The sequence below is a fragment of the Benincasa hispida genome, chromosome 8 (genome assembly GCF_009727055.1).
Source record: "Benincasa hispida cultivar B227 chromosome 8, ASM972705v1, whole genome shotgun sequence".
In the NCBI taxonomy this organism is placed as follows: domain Eukaryota; kingdom Viridiplantae; phylum Streptophyta; class Magnoliopsida; order Cucurbitales; family Cucurbitaceae; genus Benincasa; species Benincasa hispida.
The window spans coordinates 45,732,264-45,759,579 of NC_052356.1; the positions used below are offsets into that span (position 1 = coordinate 45,732,264).

The following is a 27,316-nucleotide window of genomic DNA, read 5'->3' on the forward strand; positions in this document are numbered from 1 at the left end:
CCTCATCACTGGAGAGAAAATCTCATGAAAGTCAACTCTCTTCTTTTGAGTGTAGTCCTTGGCTACCAGTCTAGCCTTATATTTAGACTTGCTGTCACCTCCTGTACCTGGCTTGATTTTATAAATCCACTTTGACTGAATGAGTTTCTGATAAGGAGGCTTTGGAACCAATGACGATGTCTGATTCTTCTGCAACGAGAACAACTCTGCTTCCATAGCATCCTTCCATTGTTCCTTCGAATCAGATATAATAGCCTCCTAAAAAATAAGAGGCTCTGCTTCAATACTGTCAGCTGCACAAGTAAGAGCATAAGCAACTAAATCAGCATAACCATACCTCATAGGAGCTTGCCTCACCCGCTGAGGCCTGTCACGTGTAAGCTGATAGTTCTGTAGGTCACTGCTACTTGAACTTTCTTCACCAAAAGCTCTCTCTTCAATCAAAGTCCTCTACAGTTGAGGATGTCTACCATCAGAACTGGATGACTGATCACTGGAATCACCTGAACTAACTGATGGTCGTGCTTTAGAATCTACCTCAACCTGATCAACTGTCTGCTGTTTCTGTTGCTCTTTGACATGAAATAGTATCTCTGTTTCATTAAAGGTCGCATCTCTGCTGATAATACATTTATTTCTGCCCTCTTCTAAGCACCAAAGTTTATATCCTTTAACACCCTGAGGATAGTCAATAAACATACATTTCAGTGTCCTCTTATTCAGCTTCCCTTCCTTAACATGAGCATAAGCTGAGATGATCCAAGCTTGGAGCTTTTCCTATCCATATCTCCTGAGGAGTCTTTAGGCCTAAAGCAGAAGACAGACTCCTATTAATAAGATAACAGGTTGTTTGGGCAGCTTCCCCCCAAAATTTCAAGGGTAATTAAGCATTTGTCAAGAGACATCTTGTACGCTCCATAATTGTTTTGTTGAACCTCTCAGCTAAACCATTCTGCTGTGGAGTGTACGTAACAGTGAAATGCCTCGTAATTCCTTCAGATTTGCAAAATTTATCAAATTTGTGATTCACAAATTCCAAACCATTGTTTGTCCTCAGATACTTACCTTCTTGCCTGGTTCTCAACTTGCTTTTTCCATTCAAGAAATTTCCCAAAAGCTTCATCCTTCTGTTTCAGTGGATACATCCACACCTTTCTTGAAAAGTCATCAATGATGACATAAAGTATCTCGAACCTCCCATAGAAGGTACATGTATAGGACCCCACAAATCTGAATGAACATAATCCAAAATTTCTTTAGTAGAATGCTTTTGTTTCCTAAATTTCACTCTGGTAGACTTTCCCATTATGCAATGTTCACAAAATGGGAGTTCAATGTCTTTAACTCCTCCAAGCAAACCTTGTTGTGAAAGAGCTTGCAGACCTCTTTCACTCACATGAGCTAATCTATTATGCCATAACATAGATTTATCTGTTTCTTTTCAAGATGTAACAGCAGCACTACTTGAAACTGCAGTACCCTCCAACATATAAAGACCATTCCTCAAGGTCCCCTTCAGCTTAACCAAAGAACCCTTGATTACCTTCAGAACTCCATTCCTAGGTTTATAGGAATAACCTGCTTTATCTAATTCTCCTAAAGAAATTAGATTTCGTTTGAGTTCTAGAACATACCTTACATTTGTAAGAATTCTGATCATACCATCATATGTTGCAATTCGAACTGACCCAATTTCTTTTACATCACAAGCACCATTATCACCAAGCAAAACTGATCCTCCATCATCTTCCTAAAAGTCAATCAAGAAATCTCGATTAGAAGTCATATGAAACGTGCACCCTGAATCCACGATCCATCTGTTGGACACCATCAAAATCTCTGCTGAATCATACCCATCAGTAATATTTGCTGCACTAGAATTATCTGTATGCTTGCTACTTGATGCTTCCTTGCTCTTATTCAAAGGGCAATTTTTTCTAAAGCGTCTTTCTTTATGACATAGGAAACACTTTTTGCTTTTCCTTATTGACTTTGACCTGGATGTTGACTCTTTTCCTTTTCCATTCTTTTTCTCATTTCTGCCTCTGGCCAAGAGTAACTCTCCATCCTTGCGTTCCTTTTTAATCTCAAGATTTCTTGTTCTTAAGGCAATCAACACTGTATCCATGGACAATGAATCCCATCCATATTTAATAGCTGCCTTAACTTCTCGATACGATTCTGGCAAAGAATTCAAAAGAATAACTACTTGATTTTCATCCGACATCTTCTCACCGATGTTATAGAGATCAACTATAATCTTCTTGAATTAATCTAGGTTCTCTTCTAAACCTTTACTTGAGTCCATCTTATATCCAAAGAATTTCTCCTTTAGATATATTTATTTAGCAAGGACTTAGTCAAATAAAGACTTTCCAGTTTCTTTCACAACTTCGCTGTAGTAGTGGCCCCATCTACTAGCCTAAGCACTCCATTACAGAATTGTCGTCGAATAGGTCATCTCATCCATATCCCTTTTTCAGCTTCTGTATTGTTGGTGGAAGGTTATCTTCGTCTAAGATTTTGGCTACCTTTTGTTGTATTAGAATAGCCCTAATCTTTTTCCTCCATAACCCAAAATCACCTTTTCCATCAAATTTAACAACTTCGAACTGTGTAGACATTGAAGCCATCTATCAAATTAATTCCAACAAAAATAATCCCTGAACAAAGAATATGCCAGCACACACTACCACACGATCAACTGAAGCTCTGATACCATTGTGAGAGTTCCTGAACCTAACTTAGATGGCCAAATAGAACGCAAACAATTAGCAGAAATAAATCGAAAGTAGTAAAGAAGATATATAGTGGTTCGACCAGTTTGGTCTATATCCACTTTGAAAACCAGCTTGAATTAATTTATTAATGAACAATAAAGGAATTTATAAATTACAGATAATCAATGAATTCACTGTAATTTCAGTACCCACTGATACCGATAGATCCGCACACATCGTCGTCCCTGAAAACTGAGAACAGCCCGTTGCAAAACAGCTCAAAATAGTGTGCTACCCACCTCTGACTGGCGAACCACTCGCAGACCCACGCGTCTCTCTCGCTGACAAGGGTCGAACCAACCGCTGTCGGACGCAACCACCATGGCGAAATCAAACCGGCAAGACCACGCTCGAACTGGCCGCTGACTGAAACCCACGCCCATTGATCACACGTGTTCACCGGACGACAGTCAAACCCACGCCGACTGCTTCTCTTCTTCGCGCAAAAAAGCCGACCGCTACGGTTTTATGGTTTAAGTCGGCTGTTTCTCTCGAACGGCTTTCGACTCTCCCTCTGTCCATTTGGCCTTCCGATCTGCCCCCAGCGGCTACTGCCGAATCCTTCTACCAGCTGCGACGGCTTCAACACCACACCCAAAAGGAGAGCACAATTTTCTGCCTATTTTGGAGAAGAAGAGAAAATTACAAAATTGCCATGTCATTGCTCATAAATTACAATAATGTCATTGAGCCTTTAATTTTTCCAAAAAATCCAATAAAACTCACTTAAATACCTTGTTATTTTCTACAGATTGGTAAGAAAACATAGAAATCAGAACAAAAAATGGGTGAGGGAATAAGAAACATATCTTTTCTTCAAAAAAAAAAAAAATCAATTTTTGGCTGATATTTTGTGACTCTAAATACACAGATATATAGGTATAAATCAAAGATATCTCATAAGGAAACATAAACCATATATTTTAAAAAAATAAAAAAATAAAAAAAGATTGTTTACAAATAAAAAAAAGTCAACTTATTTACAAATATAGCAAAATGTCACTGTCTACTGATAGACAGTGATAGATTTTCTATCAGTGTCTGATATTGATAGATGTCTATTAATGTATATCGTTGATATATAGTGACATTTTGCTATATTTGAAAATATTTTCAATAATTTTACCATTTAAAATAATTACCCTGAAAAATTGAAAGAGATACAAGAATAAAAACATATTTTTTCCCTTTAAAAAAAGATATGTTAATTTTTGGTCGAAATGGTTTGACGGTAAAGTGCAAATACATTTGATATACTAAAGATATAAATGGGAAGAAATTTTTTTAACTCTCCTCTCCTAATTTTCTATAATCATTTTTGCAAATACTTCAAGTACTAACTTGTATTTTTCATTGGTAGGGTAATTTTTTAGCTATACATCGCAATTACTTCTAAATTTTATGTGTTTAGATTCGGGTTCGTACATGTGATCTTAAAGTTATCAAATTGTTGAAACAATTTAGTGACACTAAGATGGTAGTGTATATTTATTTTAAAAAGTTAAAAAAAAAGAAAAAGAAAAACTTAATGAATAATAATAATGTCAAAGTTAAAATGATATACATGGTACATGGTAAGTATCAAGAACTATATACATAACATTTTGATCTTTTATTGTTTTGTTATCTATGAAATGTCAAGTGTAATATTTAGAAAAACTTGACACATGTTGAGTCCCTTAAAAAGTATATATCCACAAAAAAATAAAAAAGTAAAAAATAAAACGTAACATGGCATTTGTGCAGTTAAATTAATTTTGGCTAACATTGTTTTTATAGTAGGCTAGTAGACGTTCTAAAAGGCGTCAAGTTTTGATACCAACTTGACATTTTATAAATATTTTTAAGCAATTTTTTTTTTTTAAAAAAAAGTTTTAGCCAAAACATAGTTAAATTTGTTAAGTAGTTGTTTCTCTATTGTCTAATGAACTATTATCTAATTACCTGTGATGTAATCCATTAAATTAATCTACAAGATTTTACCATCTAAGATTGATTCTAATCCCTAAAGTATCTCGTTTAAATATTGAAATGTTACAATGCATTAGAGAATTTCTAAAATTAGACTCCTAACAACCTCAACATAAGAAATAGTCATCATTTATCCAAGTTAACGTGAAACTAATTAACGTTCTTTCACTCTCGTTACACATATAATATATATACATCCATAAAGCTTATCATTTTCATTAGAAATCTAGTATTTTTTTTTAATCTTTTTTTAAACCCCTCAACAAAAAGGAAAAAAGAACGACAAGAATGTGTTCCTTCTCTTTTTCTCTCATATCTCTAATATTCAAGTTTTTCAAAAAATTCTTTACTACTAAACGAAGAAGGGTTACACAATGGTGAGTGCAGAGGCAGCAAGAACAATCATTGGCATTATAGGTAAGAAATATAATTAAATCATTGATGAATTAAGGTTTGGATCATAATCTATTTGATGAATTATAACAACAAATTGATTGCCTTTTTTTTTTTTTTTCAGGAAATGTCATATCTTTTGGTTTATTTATGTCACCAAGGTAAGATTCTATATTATCTATATTCTTTGTTTCTCAAAAGTTTATTGGTAAGATTGTTAAATTTTGAAATGAGCAAAAAAATTTGTAGCCTCACATTTAGTCAGATTGTGATGCGCAAAGCAGTGGAAGATTTCAAACCAGATCCTTACTTAACCACAATCCTCAATTACGCCATGTGTGTGTTCTATGGAATGCCCTTTGTTCATCCCGACAGTATACTCGTCGTTACCATCAATGACATCAGATTTTTCATTGAGATCATCTACGTTTCCATTTTTTTATCTACTCTCCATGGGTCAAGAGAGTAAGTTAAGAGAACAAAGTTTTCAAACTCGAAAAGCAGTCAATTTTGTTTTAAATAAAATTTAGAGTTCAATTTCTTGTGTGAATTTGTTCTTTTTTCAGAAGAAGATGTTGATCATTATTCTCATCGAAATTATCTTCTTCGCGGTCGTTGTCTTCATTACGCTCTTGGTTTTTCACACCACCACAAGTAGATCTTACTTTGTTGGCATCTTATATATTATCTTCAACATAGGAATGTATACTTCTCCATTGACCGTCATGGTATTTCACCATCCTATTAAAGTCAACATCTATAATTAAGAGCTAATTTTAAACAGAAGAAGATTGGTTGCTTTTTTTCAGCACCAAGTCATCAAAACAAAGAGTGTGAAGTACATGTCATTTACTCTCTCCCTCGCCAACTTTTACAATGGTGTTGTCTGGGCCATTTACGATGTTCCGAAATCAACAATTAAAGAAACAAAAAAAGGAACATAGAGTAGGGAAGATCGATACACAGATATACGTGGTTCACTAACAGTGTGTTAGTTACGTCCACGGGCAGAGGAAGAACAATATTATTTCGATATAATGTTTTCAGAATTACATAAAAAAACGGCACCTCTAGGTTAGAGAGTTTATATATTGCACTGCTTTATAAACCCTAGGGTCAAAATCGTAAATAACCATAAATAAATAAATATGCTGAATACAAAAACTGAATAGGTTGTTCGAAGCGCCAGCAAATAGATTCAAGGCATTTCAAAATACGCTATTCTCAAATTTGATCCTAATGTCTTGGTAAGCTTACAACGATCTTATAAAACCTAATTTCATAATCATTTGTTTTCTTTTGTTTGATAATATTGTGCTATTTTCTTATAACTTCTTTATCATGGTTTTCCTTTTTTCTAAGTAAAGATTTGAATCGTTAGCCAAGTTTTTTAAATCCATTTTCCCCCTCAAAACCTAACTTGGCTTTTGAAAATAATCCTAAAAAAATTTAAATGACTATCAAACATACCTAAACTTTTGGATTCAATAAAAATTCATCGAAACCTCTATAACGAACTTTTTGATGTAGTGGTAAATTGAAAAAGTTTTTTTTTTTTGGACAGATTCCGAATAGTTTGGGAGCTCTTTCTGGGTTGATACAATTGCTTTTGTATGCAACTTATTACAAAACCACAAATTGGGACAGCGACGACATGTCGAACTCGAAGAAGCCAATGGAGGTGCAAATGACCGACGTGTAGTATTGTGATGTTGTCTTCAACTCCTTACCTTATTTTTGGATTTTTGTGTAATCTAATTAATGGAATGTAAATATTGATATCGACATTTTTATTTTCAAGATATATCAAAATATACCTATTCTTTTCTTCATTTTTTTTAATATATACTTATCCTTACCTTTAAAAATTGTATTGTACACCTGCATCATTTATTAGTATATAAGAAAAATCTTGAAAATGTTTCTAAATTTAAAATTTTGTGTGTAATATGTTAACTTTCCAAATGTTGAATATATCATAAACTTATATATATTTATAAACACAAATATATATACATAACAAGTATGACTGTATTTCTCAGTCAAGTTTTACAGCGTCAACCTAGACTTATTAACTATATGCTTCTATATAGTCTCACTATTAACTGAATTAATCCAATTTTATAATATAAGATTAGTATTAGTGAATTACCAAATCCTAATATCTAAACCCATTTTAGATATGAAATTGTTAAAGTATATTCGAAAATTTCTAAAATTAGAATCCAAAACATTGTTAAAGAAGATAGAATGACCTTTTTATCCATGTCAATGAGTAACAAACATTCTTCACACTCTTCTTCACACATATATTTACGTCCACTTTTTTACCTTTAAAATTCCCCACAAAAAAGAAAAGAAGACAAAACTAAGTTACCATCCTTTCCTTCTCTTTTTCTTGTTTTTCTTCTCTTTTTTTCAATACTCTATAATACTTGAGTAAAATTTTCAAACCTTTGTTCAATATTAAAAGAAGTGTTATACAATGATGAGTGAAGAGGTAGCAATGACAGTCATTGATATTATAGGTGAAAATTCTAATCAAATAATCACAATATCTACCATAATTCCATAAGAATTAGGGTTTAAATTTTGTAATTGTAACAATAATTTGGTTTTTTTTTCTAGGAAATGTTATATATTTTAGTTTATTTATGCCAAAAGTTTATTACTTTGGTTGGTTTTATCATTTGGTAAGATTGTTGAATTTTGAGATGAACCAAAAATTTTAATTTGCAGTTGCATATTTACTCAAATAGTGAAGCGCGAGATAATAGAAGATTTCAAGTTAGATCCTTACTTAGTCACAATCCTCAACTGTGCCATGTGGGTGCTCTATGAAATGTCTTTTGTTCACCCAAACAACGTCCTTGTCGTTACCATCAATCACATTGGTTTTTTTCGTCGAACACATCTACGTTTCCGTATTCTTTATCTATTCTCCAGGGGGTTAAGAGAGTAAGTTGAGAGAGAATGAAGTCTCTAATTTCTCTTCTAAAATTTTGAACTCAAAGAAATAGCCTAATCTTTTTCCATAAGATTTAGGGTTTAATTTATTGTGTGAATTTTTTTTTTTCAGAAGAAGATGTTGATCATTTTTCTCGTTGAAATTACGTTCTTCGTGGTCATCGTCCTCATTACGCTCTTGTTTTTCACACCACAACAAGTAGATCTTACTTTGTTGGCATTTTATGTATTATCTTCAACATTGAAATGTATACTTCTCCATTGAAAATCATGTATGTATCCATCCATCCTCTTCCGTTATATTAAAATCAACATTTTAATTATTATACATTATCTATAATAAAGAACTACTTAAAATAATAATGAACTACTTAAAATAATATTAAGTTTGGTTTTTTTCTTAGCGACAAGTCATCAAAACAAAGAGCATGAAGTACATGTCATTTACTCTCTTCTTTGCCAATTTTTGCAATGGTATTTAAAGAAGCTTTTGACTGAAATGCCCCGGTTTTCTGTTTTTTTATAACTAGATTTGTAAACGGTCAGCTGGTATACTCTATAAATACCACCGATCCTTAAAACAAAACAAAGAGAGTTATCAGCATTTTTCCTAGTTTTCTGTAAACAACAAAACTGTACGCAATCTTCATTAGTAAAAGAACCCAGATCTTCCCGTGGATGTAGGCAATCTTGTCGAATCACATAAACACCATGTCTTATCTTTCTTCTTCATACGATTGCTTTCTTTACTGCAAATCGTGTGCCATTCAATCATCATTCAAATTGCATCAAGTAATTTCAATATCGAGTTCAATCGTGCGTCAATCTTCGCTATCGAGTTGCGTCGAGTTGATCGTTTTCACCTCCGAGTCACACCGAGTATCGTTCAAGAACCATCGAGTAAGATAGAGTATTAGTTCATTTGTCCTCGACTTCCATCAAGGATTTAACAGAGACTCATCAGATGAAGAAAGGAATTCTCATTGAGCATCGAGTAGGAAGACATCGAGCATCGAGCTTCGAGTATCGAAGATTTGGCAGAATATTTCTGAGCCTTTTCTTCATCTTTCTAGCGTTGATCTTGAGTATTTGGGCCTAGTGAAGAATGGTTAGCCCAACAATTTGTGGTATTAGAGCGTTTGAAGATCATCAAGGTCAACATTCTTGGAGCATCAAGATACTCAAGAAGTCTAGACTCAATACTTGATCACATCAGAAATGGCTATTGCAAGGTATGAAATTGAGAAGTTTTATGGGAAGGGCGATTTTGGCCTATGGAAGGCCAAAATCAAAGCTATTATTGGACAACAAAGAGCACACAAAGCCTTTTTGGACTCGTCAACTCTGCCACCTACTATTTCAGCTCAAGAAATGGAAGACATGGAGCTTACAGCATATGAGACACTGGTTTATAATCTCAGTGACAGTATTTTGAGACAAATGATTAATTAAGACACGACCTACAAGATGTGGGTCAAGCTAGAAGGTTTTTTTGCAACCAAGAATCTCCCCAACAAGATGTATCTAAGGGAGAAGTTCTTCACATTCAGGATGGATTCTGCCAAGCCTCTTTCAGATAATTTGGACGAGTTCAAGAGGATAGTTTCCGAGTTTAAGAGCCTTGGCGAGAAAATTGGCGATGAAAATGAAGCTTTTGTGTTATTAAACTCTCTACCTGAAGCCTATAAGGAGGTGAAAAATTTCTTGAAATATGGCAGAGAATTAGTTACTACTGATGCCATCATTTCAACATTAAGAACTAGAGAGTTAAAGCTTCAGTCAGTCAAGAAGAAGCAACCTAGTGTAGAGAGGTTGATTGTCAAGGGGAAGAACAAACAGAATCAGTCTAAAGGAAATAAAAACCAGTCAGGTGAAGAGTACAAACTGAAGACCAAGCTAAGATGCAACTATTGCATGAAGAAAGGTCACTTGATGAGAGGTTGCTACAGCTTGAAAAGGAAAAATCAAGAAAAAGAAAAGGATCCGAAGGGAAAACAACCAAAAGCTTTTGTGGTTGAAGGTTCCTACTTTTATTTTGATGCCTTAGCCTCCACTAGAAACCAAACCAACCGAATCAATCCTCTTGGGAAGCCGTTTATAGAGGACCTTTGAGCGGAAGCAGATCGTCCAAATCCTATTGTGATTGAACACATACATTTACAATCATACACGAACAGATTATGCATATATCTAAATTACAACATGCTTTGAAATAAAAAACAAAAAACAAAGGATTAAGAGATTATACCTTTGAAGAACCCTTCTTCAAGTAATTCCTCGATCCAACTCGTTCACGAATGCAGCAAACAAGTCACGAACTCTCCTCTCGAACAAGCAGCAAACAGTAACTCGATCCTCAAACTAACCGGACACTACCACTTGGTGACCTTGGTATTCTCGGTGTGAGAATCCAGGAGTGGTGGGCTCTGGCTAATTTTGGCTAGAGGGAAGGTTTGGTGTGGAGGAGGAAGATGTTTGAGAAAGGTATAACACTATCGTGTAGACGATGAAGTCTATCGTATAGACAAGCTTACTCGATCACATAGATAACAAGGCTATCGTATAGTATATCTGATGTCTCGATTGTGTACCCGATAGTATATCTGATGTCTTGTAGAATAATTAGATAACCATTTTCATTTTATCCCACTTTTCCATAAAACCAAATAACTACCCATTAAAGGTGGTTATGGAGAAAAATGAGTTAATTATCTAATAAATAATAAATATAAATAAATATGATAACTAACTTATCATATTATATTTATAACCTATAGTTTTAATATTGCATCACATACAATATATAAATCATAGTTCTTTTTCTCTATGTTATGAAATTTAATATAAATCATATTTATATTAAATTTAATAACTATGAATCTAATTCATAGAAAATATATTTGAATCATATTCAAATATTTATTCCTCCAATTAAACAAAAATATATCAAATACATTATATCAATTATATCATATATAATTGAATTAATTTAATTATATCATATATAATCAAATACCCTCTTATTAATTTGAACATTTCAAATTAACCCAAAAACTTATTCTCAACTTAAATCTATTGAGCTACCAAGGGGTCATTATGGACCTGTAGCTTGAAGCTCCAATGGTACGTGAATAACTGACAAAACTCTTTAATCACATTATCCACCATCTGTTAACTGTCAGGCACTCCACTAAAGACCGACTACACTCTTCGCACTACAGATATATTTTTGTGTCCATTGGATATAACCAATCAATAGTACGATGATCCTTCATAAATTGCTCGTAAGTACAGTTTGGCCAAATTACTGTTTTGCCCCTGTAGTTACATCTAACTCCTTAAGTACCACTGATCCCTCTAATGAACAATAGATCATAGTCCCACTACGAGTAAACCCTCTTGGGCCAAGAGAGGGTGTGGCGTCACATTGTTCAAGACACGAAATTAGTCCTTAAGGGAGCAATTTATCTACTTACCCTTACTTCAGGGAAGAAGTGAATTACATCTTGTGTAGCTGGGTTTCTAGCTCCTCAATCAGACGAATCCCCAAAATGGTAGGCTTGTTGAATCGACGATATGGCCACTCTCACCCATGCAAATCAAAAGACTTCCCTCATAAGTAGAAGTTCACAACTCACTTAGGATTAAGGTCATGTTACCTATGGCCATCCTAGTGAAATGAAAGTCTCAATTATGAACGACAATATATAATAAGACTAAATATTTCATGGTCCAGTCTTAGACAAACTCTTTTGTATAGAATATCCCTGCTCGCATGTCTAATATATGAATGATCAGGATCAGATCATTTGTAGCACATTACAACATTTATAACACCTACAAAGCAGACCATACTCATAATATCATCAGGATAAGGTACCCAACCTTATCCATATACTACAGATCATTTAGGTTATCACTTAAACACGATCCACTTGTATGTCTCCACGTACATGTTTAAGTTACAATGATAACCATGGATCTTAGTTTATTGGTTTGTGGTTAATGTAACTAAAATATCAAAAATTTCATAGATAGAAGTAAATAAAATATCATATATTATAAATCACAGAATGTTTGTTCATACAAGTGTTTACAAACTACAAGACCCTACGAGATTTAGGGCATCAACCCCAACAAAAATATGATTGGGTACTTGACTTCGATTGTACCTATCATATGACACCTTTCAGACCTTGGTTTAATACTTACAAGGATGTAGATGGAGAATCTGTGTACATGGGAAACAATGAAGCCAGCAAGATCAAAAGGGTTGGTTCAATGTCCTTGAAGCTAAAGAATGGATCAATCAATCAAGCTTTTAAGAAATGTGAGACATGTACCTTTGCTCAAGAGAAAATCGATATCTCTGGGAATGTTGGACTCTATTAGGTGTGAATGCAGAGAAAAATATGGAGTTTTTGAGGTGATCAAGGATTCCAAGGTTGTGCTAGTTGGTGAAAAGGTCAATGACCTTTATATTGTGAGAGAAGTAGAAATGATGACAAATGCCTACACGATTTAAACAACAAGCTTAACAGAGGCTGGCTTGTGGCACAAAAGACTATCTCATATTAGTGAAAAAGGGATGCAAGCACTGTCCAAGTAAGGTATACTGCCCAAAGGTATCAGTGAGCACCTTTCCTTTTGTGAACACTACATTCTAGGTAAAGCAACCAGACAAAGTTTCATAAAATCTCAGCATACCACCAAAGGAACATTGGATTATGTCCATTCTGACCTATGGGGACCATCTCCTACACCAAGCCTTAGTGGCTCAAGGTATTTTCTAACCTTTATAGATGAATTTTCTAGGAAGAGCTGGATATACTTTCTTAAAACTAAGTACTAAGTTTTTGGGAAGTTTATGGAATGGAAAGCCATGATAAAAAATCAAACATCTAAAAGGTTAAAATACTTTAAAACCGATAATGGGCTTGAGTTTTGCAATGAATACTTTGATAAATTTTGTAGTGAGAATGGTATAACTAAGGATAGAACGATGAGGTATACACCTCAACAAAATAAGGTTGCTGAGAGGTTAAATAGAACCATAATGGAAAGAGTTAGGTATTTTCTCTTTGATGCTATTTTAGGGGAAAATTATTAGGCAGAAGCTACAGCATATTCAGTGTACACCTTGAATAGGTTCCCTCCTACATCCTTAGAGTTTGTACACCAAAATAAGGGAAAGTTAAAGGCCAGAGCAGTCAAATGCATGTTTATATGTTTTACAGAGGGTGTCAAGGGGTTTAAAATGTGGCATCCGATTGAGAGGAAGTTCATAATGAGTGGAGACATCACCTTTAGGGAAAAGGAGATGTTTATGCAAAAGAAGAAAAAGCTTGAGGATGAAGGAGAGTCATCCAACATAGGTTTTGAGATTGAATTACACATTGAGCAGCCATATAGAGTCTAGCCAACCTAGTGACATAGGGGAACTGAGGAAGATGTAGGGGAACATGAGGAGACAGCAAGTGAGCAGCCTGATTTAAGTTAGTATGTCTTAGCTAGGGATAGACAAAGGAGAACTATTACACCTCCCGCTAGATACACTGAAATGAACTATAGGAATCTTGTTTTGAATGTTGTTGTAGCTTCTACTAACCAAGAACTAACAACCTTTGAGAAGCAACAAGTTGTGCTAATGCAAGGGATTAGATTGAAGCTATGAATGAGGAGATGCATTCATTAAAAGTGAATGACACTTGGTCTTTAGTTCCTCTACCAAAGGGTTACAAACCTGTTGCCTCTAAATGAGTTTTCAAACTTAAGGAAGGAGTATCTTGTGATCTAAAACCTTGGTATAAAGCTAGATCAGTTGCAAAGGGGTTCACTCCAAGGGACGGAATAGACTATTCTGAGATTTTCTCTCCAGTTGACTTCCATAAGACTTCTTCTATCCTTAGTTGCTCAAAATAATTTAGAATGGTATCAACTAGATGTCAAAACTGCCTTTCTTCATGGACATCTAGAGGAGACAATCTATATGACGCAACCTAAAGGATTTGAAGTAAAAGGAAAAGAAAATCTCTATTGCTTACTCAACAAGTCTATATATGGGTTAAAGCAATCACCTAAGTGCTGGTATAAGAGATTCAGTGACTATATTTCTAGCATTGGATTCAAAAGAAGTTCATGTGACATATGTGTTTATATAAATACAGGTTCTTACAATGACAAGGTTTACCTACTCATATATGTAAATGATATGTTGTTGGCAGGTAGGTCCAAAGGAGTTCTAACCCATGTTAAAAACCTCTTAAAAATAGAGTTTGATATGAAGGACATGGGAGAAGCAAGCAAGGTCCTAGGAATAGAGATCCAAAGGAACACAGAAGAATCTATTCTAAGCATCAATCAGTCCAATTACTGTGAGAAGATTCTTAAAAGGTTCAACATGAATGATGTTAAACCTGTGAGCTTACCTATTGCTCAGCACTTTAAGCTTTCCTCAGCTAACTCTCCTAAAGATTCTGACCAAGAACATCATAAACAAATGGCTGTCGTACCCTATAATCAAGCAATCGGAAGCCTAATGTATTTAATGATTTCTACCAGACCTGATCTCTCTTATTCAGCTGGCTTAGTTAGTAGATATATTTCTAATCCTGGTAAGAGACACTGGGAGGCTACTAAATGGAGCCTAAGGTGCTTGGTTTGGTCTAAAAACTCAAGGTTAGTCTATCAAAGATCAGCTGAAACAAAATTAAAATTTTATGGATATATGGATGTTGACTATACTAGTAGTTTGGACAAAAAGAGGTCCTTAACAAGTTACCTTTTCCTTTATGGTCCTAATCTAATTAGTTGGAAAGCAACACTACAGCCTATAGTAGCCTTATCTACAACAGAAACTGAATATATGGCTTTAACAGAAGAAATTAAGGAGGCATTGTGACTTAAGGGATTGTTGAAAGACTTTGGAATAGATCAAACAGTGGTGAAACTCTACTGTGAAAACTAAAGTACTATCAATTTATCCCGAAATCCACAATACCACACTAGAACTAAGCACATTGATATCAAGTATCATTTCATTAGAGATAAAATTGAGATAGAGGAGATAGAAATTTTAAAGGTTCATACTTCAGACAATGCGGCTGACATGCTAACAAAACCTATTTCAAAGCTTAAATTGTTTAAATGTTTAGAACAAGCTGGTTTCGAGCTTCCACACACAAGGTAGACAGAACGATCAGAATCAAGAAGATCAGAAGATTGCAAGGCATTGGAGACAAGGTGGAGAATTTGAAGAAGCTTTGACTCAAATACCTCATTTTTTTTGTTTGTTTATAACTAACTTTGTAAACGATCAACTGGTATACTCTATAAATACCACTGATCCTTAAAACAAAAGAGAGAAAGTTATCATCATTTTTCCTAGTTTTCTGTAAACAACAAAACTGTACGCAATCTTTATCAGTAAAAGAACCCAGATCTTCCTATGGACGTAGGCAATCTTACCGAACCATGTAAATGTTGTGTCTCATCTTCTTGCCTTATCTTTCTTCTTCATACAATTTCTTTCTTTACTGCAAGTCACGCGCCATTCAATCATCATTCAAATCGCATCGAATAATTTCAATATTGAGTTCAATCGTGTGTCGATCTTTGCTATCGAGTTGCATCGAGTTGATCATTTTCACCTTCGAGTCACATCAAGTATCGTTCAAGAATCATCGAGTGAGATCGAGTATTAGTTCATTTGTCATCGAGTTCAATCAAGGATTTAATAAAGACTCGTCAGATGAAGAAGGGAATTCTCATCGAGCATCGAGTAAGAAGACGTCGAGCATCGAGTTTCGAGTATCGAGGATTTGATAGAATATTTCTAAGCCTTTTCTTCATCTTTCTAGCGTTGATCCTTAGTATTAAGGCCTAATGAAGAGTGGTTAGCCCAACAGTATTGTATAAGCCATTTACGCTATTCTCAAATTCGATCCTAATGTCTTGGTAAGCTTCCAACTATCCCAATCAATCAAGTTATAGACATAAATTTTTGAAAATCAAATGATTATCAAATCGAGTCTAAAATTCTAGATTCAATCATACAAATTCCTCAAACCTCGTATAATTCAACATTGATTTGATTTTGATTTTTTTGTTAATGTTGTGTAAAAGTAATCCTTGTGCATGTGTTATATTAATCAATCAAATAATCTGAAATGGATACAAGTTTTTCCCTAATTAAACCCAAGTGTAGGTTTAACTAAAGTGTCCTGGTGAGTCTAGGGTCAAACATTGGGACTTGATACAGCTTAATTAAGAATGGTTGAACGAATTTAGCAATACTTCCAAAGTATCATGCATTGAGAAACTAAACTAATAGTGAGGTGAAACAGGACTAAAGAATGAATTATATGGATGGTGTACGTTTGTGGTGTGTGATGGTGATGATGTGTGGAGTAGTGAAATGATAGTATTGGTGATGGAGATGCAATCACAAACAAAGCAACATGCATTGAATTGAATGAAAATAAGTTAATAAGATAGGGTTAAGAAGGTTTACTAACATTCTCCTAAGTAATGCATAAGTATGCATTCATGTCATAAACTCATGAAATGAAGAACTCACCTCTTAGTATTTCGTGCCACATTTACCCTATCTCTAGGACACATGCTTAAGTTAATTATATGATAAAAGGTTAACTTTATCTTTAAAGCTACTTCTTTTCTTGCTTAACAAGTTCCACAACCAATTTCTCTCTTGAGTAAAGCTATTTCTACTTAAACTGAGTTGTCATATGCATTTAAGCAATAGATTAAGCACACACTAAATAAGATGAACTTTAACTTATGCAAAACCTGTGAAAATGTCAGTTTAATCCTCTCAACTCATTAATGAATTTAGTTGCTCATGATGGAGAAAAGTAGTGGAAATCATATTCATATTAAGAAATATACAGTTTCTTAATCTTAAGATCTTAACACAAATTGCAAATAACAAGAAAATGAGTAAAGTGGGGAGATGGAAGAGTCAAGCCACCGGTTGCGATCTCTTACTCCCTTTGGCTTTTATAGTGGTTGCTTCAAGGTAGTTGCAATGGATGTTGGTAATGCTCTCTCCCGTTTCAGAGAAGAAGACTGAGCTCTCACTCCGAATTTTGGCATAGCTTAGGTAATTTTTTGGCAAAATTTTTCACAGTTGAGATGAAGCTCTTTGGGCTATTTTTAGGCGCTAAAGTGAAGGTTCTTAGCTTTTTTCTAATGATTATTTGACATCTTTACATTTATTTTCATGCCCTGTTATACTGAATTCTTACGTCACAGATTTGTGCCTCTATCGTGACTACCTCAGATCAACTATCAATTTTCACTTTGATTTGATGTCCACCGCTCGTGCGCTTGTCGTTTTCCTTTCTTCATATTCCTACTTAATGCATGACTCTTCGCATGCAAGATTGAAGTTGATCTGATCTCTTTATGTGACCATGACTGCAGCTTTTGTTTCCTTAACTGAATTTGTTTTCTTCTTTTTATAAAAATCTTGCATTCAAAGATGTTAGATTTTATAATTAGGGTAATGAGTTTTATAAATGTTTGGACGCAAAATTTATCTATTTACATGAATTTAATTTCAAGTTAATGCATTTTTCTCTGAATTTTCCTAATTATTCTGAATATAGAGCTACAACAATTTGTATTTCTACAAATTATAACACCCTCATATCTAGAACAATGTTTGTTTTCAAGAATTTATTTAAAGTCTTAATGTATATCTCAACTCAAATTAATGCATTAACTTGACCTCTCAACATGCTCCAAGTTTTGAGATTCTTTAGACCAGCAATTCATCTCAAAGTCTTATTCACTCCCCTGCAGAAATATTTCCTAAACTTAAATAAGGCAAGCTTAGTCTTTAAATTCCCTTGCTCATTTCCAGGCATTTTTATTTCTCCTTTCAATAATGCGTTCATGGTTCAAAAACATAAAAGCTCTCTTTGTTACTTTTTATTTTGCTAAGTACACTTATTAATAAGTATGCATTGATCCAGATTACTCACTTTCGTTTTAGCTTGCCCCAATGGGTATCATGCGGACATCCAACTACGAGCAAGTACTTTTTTCAATTTAACTCTTGCCTTAGCTAAATTTTTCTTTTGGCTCAGGCATTGGAGTTACATAATTTTTTTCTTTTTTATTTTGTATTGATCATGGTTACCCACTTTCGTTTTGGCTTACCCCCATAGCTGCCATGCGAGTATCCAACTACGAGCAGATGCCATTGACAACTAAAGCTCTTAACACACATGTTTTTCCCTACGCTGACAGTTGAGTTTTTTTTTTTTTTTTTTTTTTTTATTATTATTATTATTATTATTATTATTATAGAATTTATTAGTAATAAACATATTTTAACCAGTTTCAACATATTAGATCAAACCTCTCCCAACCCCCAAAATTTTAAGGCAACAAGATCCTTATTGCTGAATTGAGTTACGAGCTTGCCTTAGAAAAAATTTTCATAAGAGGTTTGAGGTAAAGCTTGCACGCATAATAAATTTAAGAATTGTTTCCTAAGGGGTTGCTGAAATGAAGGCAGAATGATGGGAGCAGAAATGCGTTGAACAAAAACATCATGAATATAGTTCAACAAAGCATAGAAGTATTCGTCTTGGCATTGAGCTTGACGTGTTGATATTGATAATCAACATGAGAAAACAATTAGGATCTTAAGCACTCTAATTCCATCAATTTTAGCAAAGAAACATGCAAGTTCATATAAAGAGAATAGCGTTTTAAAGGTATATCTTTGTTGTACTATTCAATCCTTAGATTTCAGCTCGAATTTCCTTAACACCTTATAGACACCACTTAGAACTTCCCTACTATTCTCTTGGCCCTTAGATTGGAAGGTGAAGTGCAAAATGAGCTACGATTTTGGGAAGTTTGAGGATTTTTCTGGTTTTCAGGAAATTATTAGAGAAAACCCCTTTCCTCTTCAATTTTTCCATATGCATGAAAATCCTTTCAACCCAGAAAGAATTTGATTTTGATCAAATTCAACATGTCATCCACTTGTCTCATGGCTTGATACCTAAAACCACAATAAGAGAGTGAAATTGAGTGTTCAAGGTGGGAAAAACCCACTTTATATTTTTCTTTAATTTTAAATTGATTTTTAACAAAAATATCAATTTCAAATTTTTTTTAAATTCAATTTAAAAAATTAAAAAGAAAAAATAATTTTATAAAATATTAATTCCATAATTAATATTATATAAAATTCATTATTTTTTAAACAAAATTAATTTTCATAATTAATTTTGTATAAAATTAATTATCAATAACTAATTAAATAATTTTAATTAATTAAAGTAATTTAATATCAAATATTAAATTAATTGAAGATACGAATTCCAAACATGAATCTCTATCCATGTATATAATATTTAAATCATATTTATTATCTCAAGAGTCTTTAGATCCTTTTGTAAGCACTTCAAAAGCATTTAGTTAAGTAGAATTCTACATATTGGGTCTATCTGCTTGTGTGCTAGCATGATGCGTGTTTTAAATATCATTATCTATAATTAGGATTTATGTTATCATAATATATGTGGATGTTTTGATATGATTAAGCATACTTGAATACTCTTGTATTGACATTTATAAAGTGTAATACTTATGTGCAGTTCTATTGCCTTGCGAATATAAGCATGTTGCATGTTGAACATGGCATGTATCAGTGTGCCAGAACATGACGCGTAAATCGTGTGAGAGAGAGCGAAGCATGATGCTTAAATTATGTGAGAGAGAGTGGAGCATGATACGTAAATCATGTGAGAGAGAGCGGAGTATGATACGTAAATCATGTGAGAGAGAGCGGAGTATGACGCATAAATCATGTGTCATATGTTGTTGCATAACATGGTACGGTAAATCATGTGTCAGTATGTTTAGATGTGATCATTCTATTTTAAACTAAAAATGTCTTATTGTTGTGAGTAGCACAATGTGATTGGTGGTATATATTTTTCTATATATGTATGATGTTTGGTGACCCTTCCGGTGTGGGCTACTTACCAATGCAAGTTGTACTGACCTTCCACCAAATTTGTTAGGTGTTGATGATCTCTATGACCTTGGTGGTGCGGAGGAGGGGGCTTGAGAAAGATCCATATCTTGGCTTGTTAGGAGTTTAGTTATTTTGGAATATTTGAAATTCAAGACTTGTTTAACTTTATGTGGATCTCATTATTAGGAATTGAGATTTTATAATAGATTCTAATTATTTTATTTTGTGGAGATTGACATTAGTTTTAAGTATGGTTAAGTCTGGTTAAGTAGTTGCTTTAATTATTTGTGATCTGAAAATTCTTGGCAATTTTATTGAGAAGAAAATGTCATTGTGAATGTCATTGGAAGTGCGTTTATTAAAGAAAATTTTTGTCTTGGTCTGGAAATTTTTTCTTCCCATATTATTTTTACTAATACAAATACCATAAATACATACTTTCAAAAGTTTAAACACATAGTTAGGAAGACTTAAGCATAGTTAAGTAGTAAGCAAATTTAGTGGTTTATATATATCCTATAGTGGGACTATGCTATATGACTTACATTATGACATACAACAAAAAATATCAAACATCAAATGCATAAAATAAAAGCTTTCAATTCGAATCGGAATTTTTTTCCCAAACTTTTAATTAAATTAATATAAAAAATATTAATTTAATTAAACAAAAAAAAATCAAGCTTCCTTTTTCAGTAAAATCATGCTTCAAACTTGTTTATCCTGTATGTTTATTTTTTTCCTCTATTTTTTTTAAATTCCAAAGTCTGAATTTATTGGCATCGGCCTTCACACACTTCCACATTCAGATTCGATCTCTTCAATTTTAAAATTAGACGAAATAAGAAATAATCATAATTTATCTAGGGTAGTATGTAACTAATTAACATTCTTGCTCTCTCATTACACATATAATATATATACATCTATAAAGCTGATCATTTTCGTAAGAACACGTAGTACTTTTTTATATCTTTTTAACCCCTCACTAAAAGGCTAAAACCAACAGAAAAAGAGACAAAAAGTTACCTCTTTTCCTTTCCAAACACAATGGTGAGTGCAGAGACAGCAAGGACAATCATTGGCATTATAGGTGAGAATTATAATCAAATCATTGATGAATTAAGGTTTGAATTTGTAATTATAACAACAAATTGATCGCTTTTTTTTTTTTCAGGAAATGTCATATCTTTTGGTTTATTTATGTCACCAATGTAAGATTCTAATTTATCTATATTATTTGTTTTTCCAAAGTTTATTGTCTTTTATTGATTTTGTCATTGGTAAGATTGTTAAATTTTGAAATAAACCAAAAATTTGCGGTCCCACATTTACTCAGATAATGAGGTGCACGCTGGTAGAAGATTTCAAGCCAGATCCTTATTTGGTCACAATCTTCAATTGCGTCATGTAGGTGTTTTATGAAATGCTCTTTGTTCATGCTGATAGCGTCCTCGTCGTTATCATCAACGGTATCGGGTTTTTCATCGAACTCATCTACGTTTCCATCTTTTTTATCTACTCTCCATGGGTCAAAGAGAGTAAGCTAGGAGGATAAAGTCTCTAATTTCTCTTTTAAATTTTTCAAACTCGAAAAAAAGTAAATCGTGTTTAAATAAAATTTAGGGTTTAATTTTTTGTGTGATGTTTTTTCTTTTTTCAGAAGAAGATGTTGATCATTATTCTCGTCGAAACTATCTTTTTTGCGGTCGTCATCCTCATTACACTCTTAGTTTTTTACACCACCACAAGTAGATCTTACTTTATTGGCATTTTAGGTATTATCTTTAACATCGGAATGTATACTTCTCCATTGACCGTCATGGTATTTCACCATCCCTCCTCTTCTTTTATATTAAAATCAACATCTACAATTAAGAGCTAATTTTAAAAAGGAGAAAATTGGTTGTTTTTTTAACCGACAAGTCATCAAAACAAAGAGCGTGAAGTACTTGCCATTTACTCTCTCCCTTGCCAACTTTTGCAATGGTGATGTATGGGCCATTTACGCTATTCTCACATTTGATCCTAATGTCTCGGTAAGTATACGAGCAATCTCATAAGAACTCATTTAATAACCATTTGATCTTTATCATGGTTTTCATTTTTTTAATTAAACATTTGAATTTTTAATCAAGTAAAATCTTTTTTTTTTTTTAATTTTCAAAACTTAACTTAGTTTTTTAAAATATTCCAAAAAAACTCAAATAGTGATCAAACCGACCTAAACTTTTGGATTAAATAAACATTAATCAAATCCTCTATAATTTAACATTTTGGTTTAGTGTAAATTCATATATTTTTGTTTCTTTCTTTTTTTTTTTTTTTGGCGGATTCCGAATAGTTTGGGAGCTCTTTCTGGGTTGATACAATTGATTTTGTATGCAACTTATTACAAAACCACAATTTGGGATGGTGACGACATGTCGAACTCGAGGAAGCCAATAGAGGTGCAAATGACTGACGTGTAGTTTGCGATCATGTTGTCTTCAACTCCTTGCCTTATTTTTGGAATTTTGTGTAATCTAATCAATGGGATGTAAATATTTATCTCCACATTTATATTTTCTAGATATATTAAAATATATCGATAAAATATCTATATCGACATATTCTCTATAATCAAAGAAAGATTATATAAAATAATAATTAAATTGTTTTCCTGTCAAACTAAATTATATATCTAATTATCAGTATATTGTTAGTATAATTACTTTAAATCTATATTAAATATATATAATCCTAGGATCATTCATGCTAAATTGTCAAGAATGACATATTCGATTCCATTGCAAAATTGATGGTAATTATACGGCAGCTATTGTCTTCCTCAACCAAAACTCTAAATGCCCTAAGTGGGATCTCTCTCTTGATCGGTCTTGATCGGATTAAAGATAAACTGGGTACTTATTGTTTTGGTCTATTGGAGACCATAGCCCTAAGGTCTCTAGTTCAATTAAGTTTCCCATTAAACCTTAATTAACTAGGAATGAGCTTTTATCAATTAAGTTCATACTCAATTAGGAATTTAGGGTCTTAATTAATTGGATCACATAATATGATCCAATCTAATATAATAACCCAATCTGATAAATTATTATTCCACATATATAGTCCATACTTTAATTAAACATATTTAAATACGTCTAACAATCTCCTACTTGGGCTATGTCTATGTACCTAATATAATAAAATCACATAAACCTTAAGCAGGCATAAATAGGTTATAGGTTATTTCAATAATAGTTTCCCTTTAATTCAATCTGGTCCAATCAAGGTTGATTTCGTCACTACCCTTGTTACTAAACCTTCCTTGATCACCAATTTCAATACATTCAATGACATAGATCAAGTATGGATGGATAGCATGGAAAGTACATGCAAAGTTATCTCAATCATATCTGTTTCCAACTGGTCCAAATTTCTTAGTGAGATCATTCTTAAAACTTTATGTTAAATCGCATTTGCTAAACCACATGCATGACAAAAAAGTTTAGATAATAAAACATAAATCAAATTTATTCTATATAGAAAATAAAAAAATAAAAATGTCGAAAAACTTCCTCAATAACAAACTCTCACTAAACTATGGAATCAGAAAACTGACTAATATCCATGTGAGCAACATGCTCATGAAAAACTTTAGGTGGTAAACCTTTAGTCAATGGATATGCTACCATAGAGTTTGTTCCTATGTGTTCCATCAAAATTTGACTATTTTGAACTCTTTCTTTACCAACCAGAAACTTCACGTCTACATGCTTTGACTTTGTATTGCTTCTATTGTTGTTGGAATACATCACCGCCAACTTATTCTCACAAAAAAAAAAAAAAAATTGTGGTCTTTCTATATCAACCACTATTCGCAGCTCAGTGACAAAATTTTGTAACCATATTACATGATTGGACGTCTCATAAGTGCTACAAACTCCGCAGCCATGGAGGAAGAAACCACAAGTGTTTGTTTAATACTGTTCCAAGATACAACTCCTCCAGCCAACATAAAGATATTGAAGTACCGATGAAGGTCCTTGAGTAGAAACGGGGATCGAACCCAAATCCGAAAATTACAGAGCATTCAATTTTACAAAATCAAACAAAATTTTATGCATTATATAAAAGGTACAACATGCTGGAAAAAAAAAAGAGAGAGAGAAAAGAGAAAACTTATCCTTGAAAATAAACCTTCTTCACGTAATTCTTTTTCTCCGAAATTGCAACAAATTCAAAACCGTAAATGGCCACCACTACTTGGTTTCCTCTGTATTCTCTGGGATGAGAATCCAGAAGTTTTGTGGGCTCTGTGATTTTGGAGAGAGAATGAGAATTAAGTTATTTCTCTCCCTTAATTTCAAATAGTAAATAAATTTAAATTAAATAAAATTAAAATTAAAATAATTTTATTTTAATTAATTAATATTATATATAATAACTAATTTATTATACATATATACATAACTAAATGTTATATCACGTATAACATATGGGTTTCTATATTGTATAAAATACAATATAACCTATAGTTTCAATTCTCTCGCTAGTGGCATTTAATATAAATCAAATTTATATTAAATTTAATTATATGAATCCAACTTATATAATTAATATTTGAATCATATTCAAATATTTATTTCCTCTCAAATAAACTTTATAATGTATTAAATGCATTATAGTAATTATATCATATATAATTAAATTAGATTAATTATATCACATATAATTAATTCCCTCGATTAATTTGAACAATTCAAATTCATCCAAAATTGATTCTCATTTAATTCCCGTTGAGATACAAAGGGGACCTGATTGAAGCTCTAATGGTACTTGAATAATTAATTAAACTCTTTTAATTAAATTACTCAACATCCATTAACTATCGAGCACTTCACTAAAGACGACAGTTGCACTCTTCGCACTACAAATATATTTTTGTGTCCATTGGATATAACCAGTCAATAGTGCGATGATCTTTCACAAATTACTCGTAAGTACAATTGAGCCAAAATTACCATTCTGCTTCTATAGTTACATTTAACTTCTTAAGTACCAATAATCCCTCTAATGAACATTAAGTCATAGTCCAACGATGACCAAACCTCGAGGATGTGACACCATATTGTTCAAGCTCCAGAATCAGCCATTGAGGGAGCAATTTATCTACTTACCTCAACATTGGGGAATGAGTGAATTTCGTCTTTTGTAGTTATGTTCCTAGCTCCCCAATCAGTCTAATTCCTAAAATGGAGGCTTATTGAGTCGACAATCTGGCTACTCTCACCCATACAAATCAAAGGACCGTCTTCATACGCAAAAGTTCACAACTCACTCAAGATTCAAATCATGTCACCTATGGTCATCCTAGTGAAATGTAAGTCTCTATTATGAACGGTGTTATATAATGAGACTAGTCATTTCGTGGACCGGTCTTATACAAACTCCTTTATATAGAATACACCCGCTCACATGTTTCCACATGAATGATCAAGATCAGGTCACTTATAGTACTTTACAACAATTGTAACATCTTCAAAGTGGGTCATACTCGTAGTGTCACCAGGATAATGTATCCAGCCTTATCCATCTACTACAGACCATTTAAGCTACAGAAGATAACTTTGGATGTTAGTTTATCAGTTTATGGTTTTAATACCACTAAATATCAAATAAACATCTCACATTTTATTAAATAAATAAATTTTTTATACAATATAATTACAAACTACAAAACCCTATGAGATTTACGGTACCAACCCCAAAGATATAATCTAAAGTGGATCACAAAGTATCTTGGCATCCAACATAATCAGAATCAAAATACCAAATCTTTTGATATTCGATAAGTAAGCATATAATCTTTTGTTCTCTGTGAATACCTCATAACCCATTTGTCTTCTTTCCAATGATCCATCCCTGGGTTGCTCAAATATCTGCCTAACACTCTAACTATGAACGTAATATCTAAACGTGTATATACTCCAGTATACATTAGACTTCCAATAGCCGATGCATAAGAAACCTTCTGTATCTCCTTAGTCTCGAGTACGATCTTGGGGCATTGACCTAAATGAAATTTATCACCTTTAGTGACCGGGGTATCTCTTGATGCACAATCTTTCATGTCAAATCTACTCAAAATCCTTTCAATGTAGTTCTTTTGTGACAATTTCAAAATACCTTAGTAACATGAAATAAATTCTTTTTGAATGACCTCATAGCATTTCAATTCCTAATACAAAAGAAGTATCACCAAGTGTTGGGTTTTATGTCCTAAAACTCGTGGTATATAAACAATGGAGCCTATTTTAAAAATTCAATAAAGGTGTTATTGAATAGATCTATTGCTTGAATAGAAATCCAATAAACCTAAAAGTCCCTTGACTATTGGATGAGTACTTGAACTTTATGTGGAGACATAAAGGTGGATCAGGTTCGAGTAAATAGTCAAAATGATCTATAGTACATGGATAAGGTTGGGTACCTTATTCTGGTAACACTATTGGATGCGGCCTGCTCTGTAGTTGTTACAAGGAGTTGTAAAGTGCTACAAACGAAGTGATCATAATTTATTCATGTTGGACATGAGGAGTAGGGGTGTCCTTGTGCAAAAGAGTTTGTATAAGATCGGACCACGAAATGAGTCACTCTTACTTTATAACGTTGTTTACTATTTAAGACTGACTATTTCAAAGCGATGACCTAGGTAACTTAGCCTTAATCCTGAGCTAATTATGAACTCCTGTTTATCTGGGATTTTTCTTAGTTAACGAATGGGGGTTAGATCGGTCTAATGAGTTTAGCTGATTAATCTCGGATCGTTGGAGCCCATGATTTGTAGGTCCATGAGGTCTCCCTACTAGCTCGAAAATGGATTAGCTCTATAATAGTGTGATAAGTTAATTTGAAATGTTCAAATTAGAATCAAACGAAAATTGGAGAAAATATATTTAAATATATGAAGATGAATTTATGTAAAAATTAATTTAATATTAGATATTAAATTAATTAGAATTATTTAAATTGTTTGAATAATTATTTATTAATTTTATTAGAAAATTAAATTTTGAAATTAATTTGTAAAATTAATTTTTATTTTAGAAATAAATATGGTTTTAAAATCAAAAATGGATTTTGGAAATTGAAAATTACACAAAAAAACTTGAAAATGGGTTTTTCAAAGTTCATC

General features: G+C 33.0%; 3 pseudogenes; all 3 read left to right on the plus strand.

Moving 5' to 3' along the window:
* The first annotated feature begins 5,125 nt into the window (after nt 1-5,125).
* On the plus strand, nt 5,126-6,846 carry LOC120084083 (annotated as a pseudogene).
* A 480-nt stretch (nt 6,847-7,326) lies between these two features.
* Nucleotides 7,327-17,202, plus strand: LOC120084084 (annotated as a pseudogene).
* A 3,981-nt stretch (nt 17,203-21,183) lies between these two features.
* The window catches only part of LOC120084085, a 31,305-nt pseudogene continuing 25,172 nt past the window's right edge, over nt 21,184-27,316 (plus strand).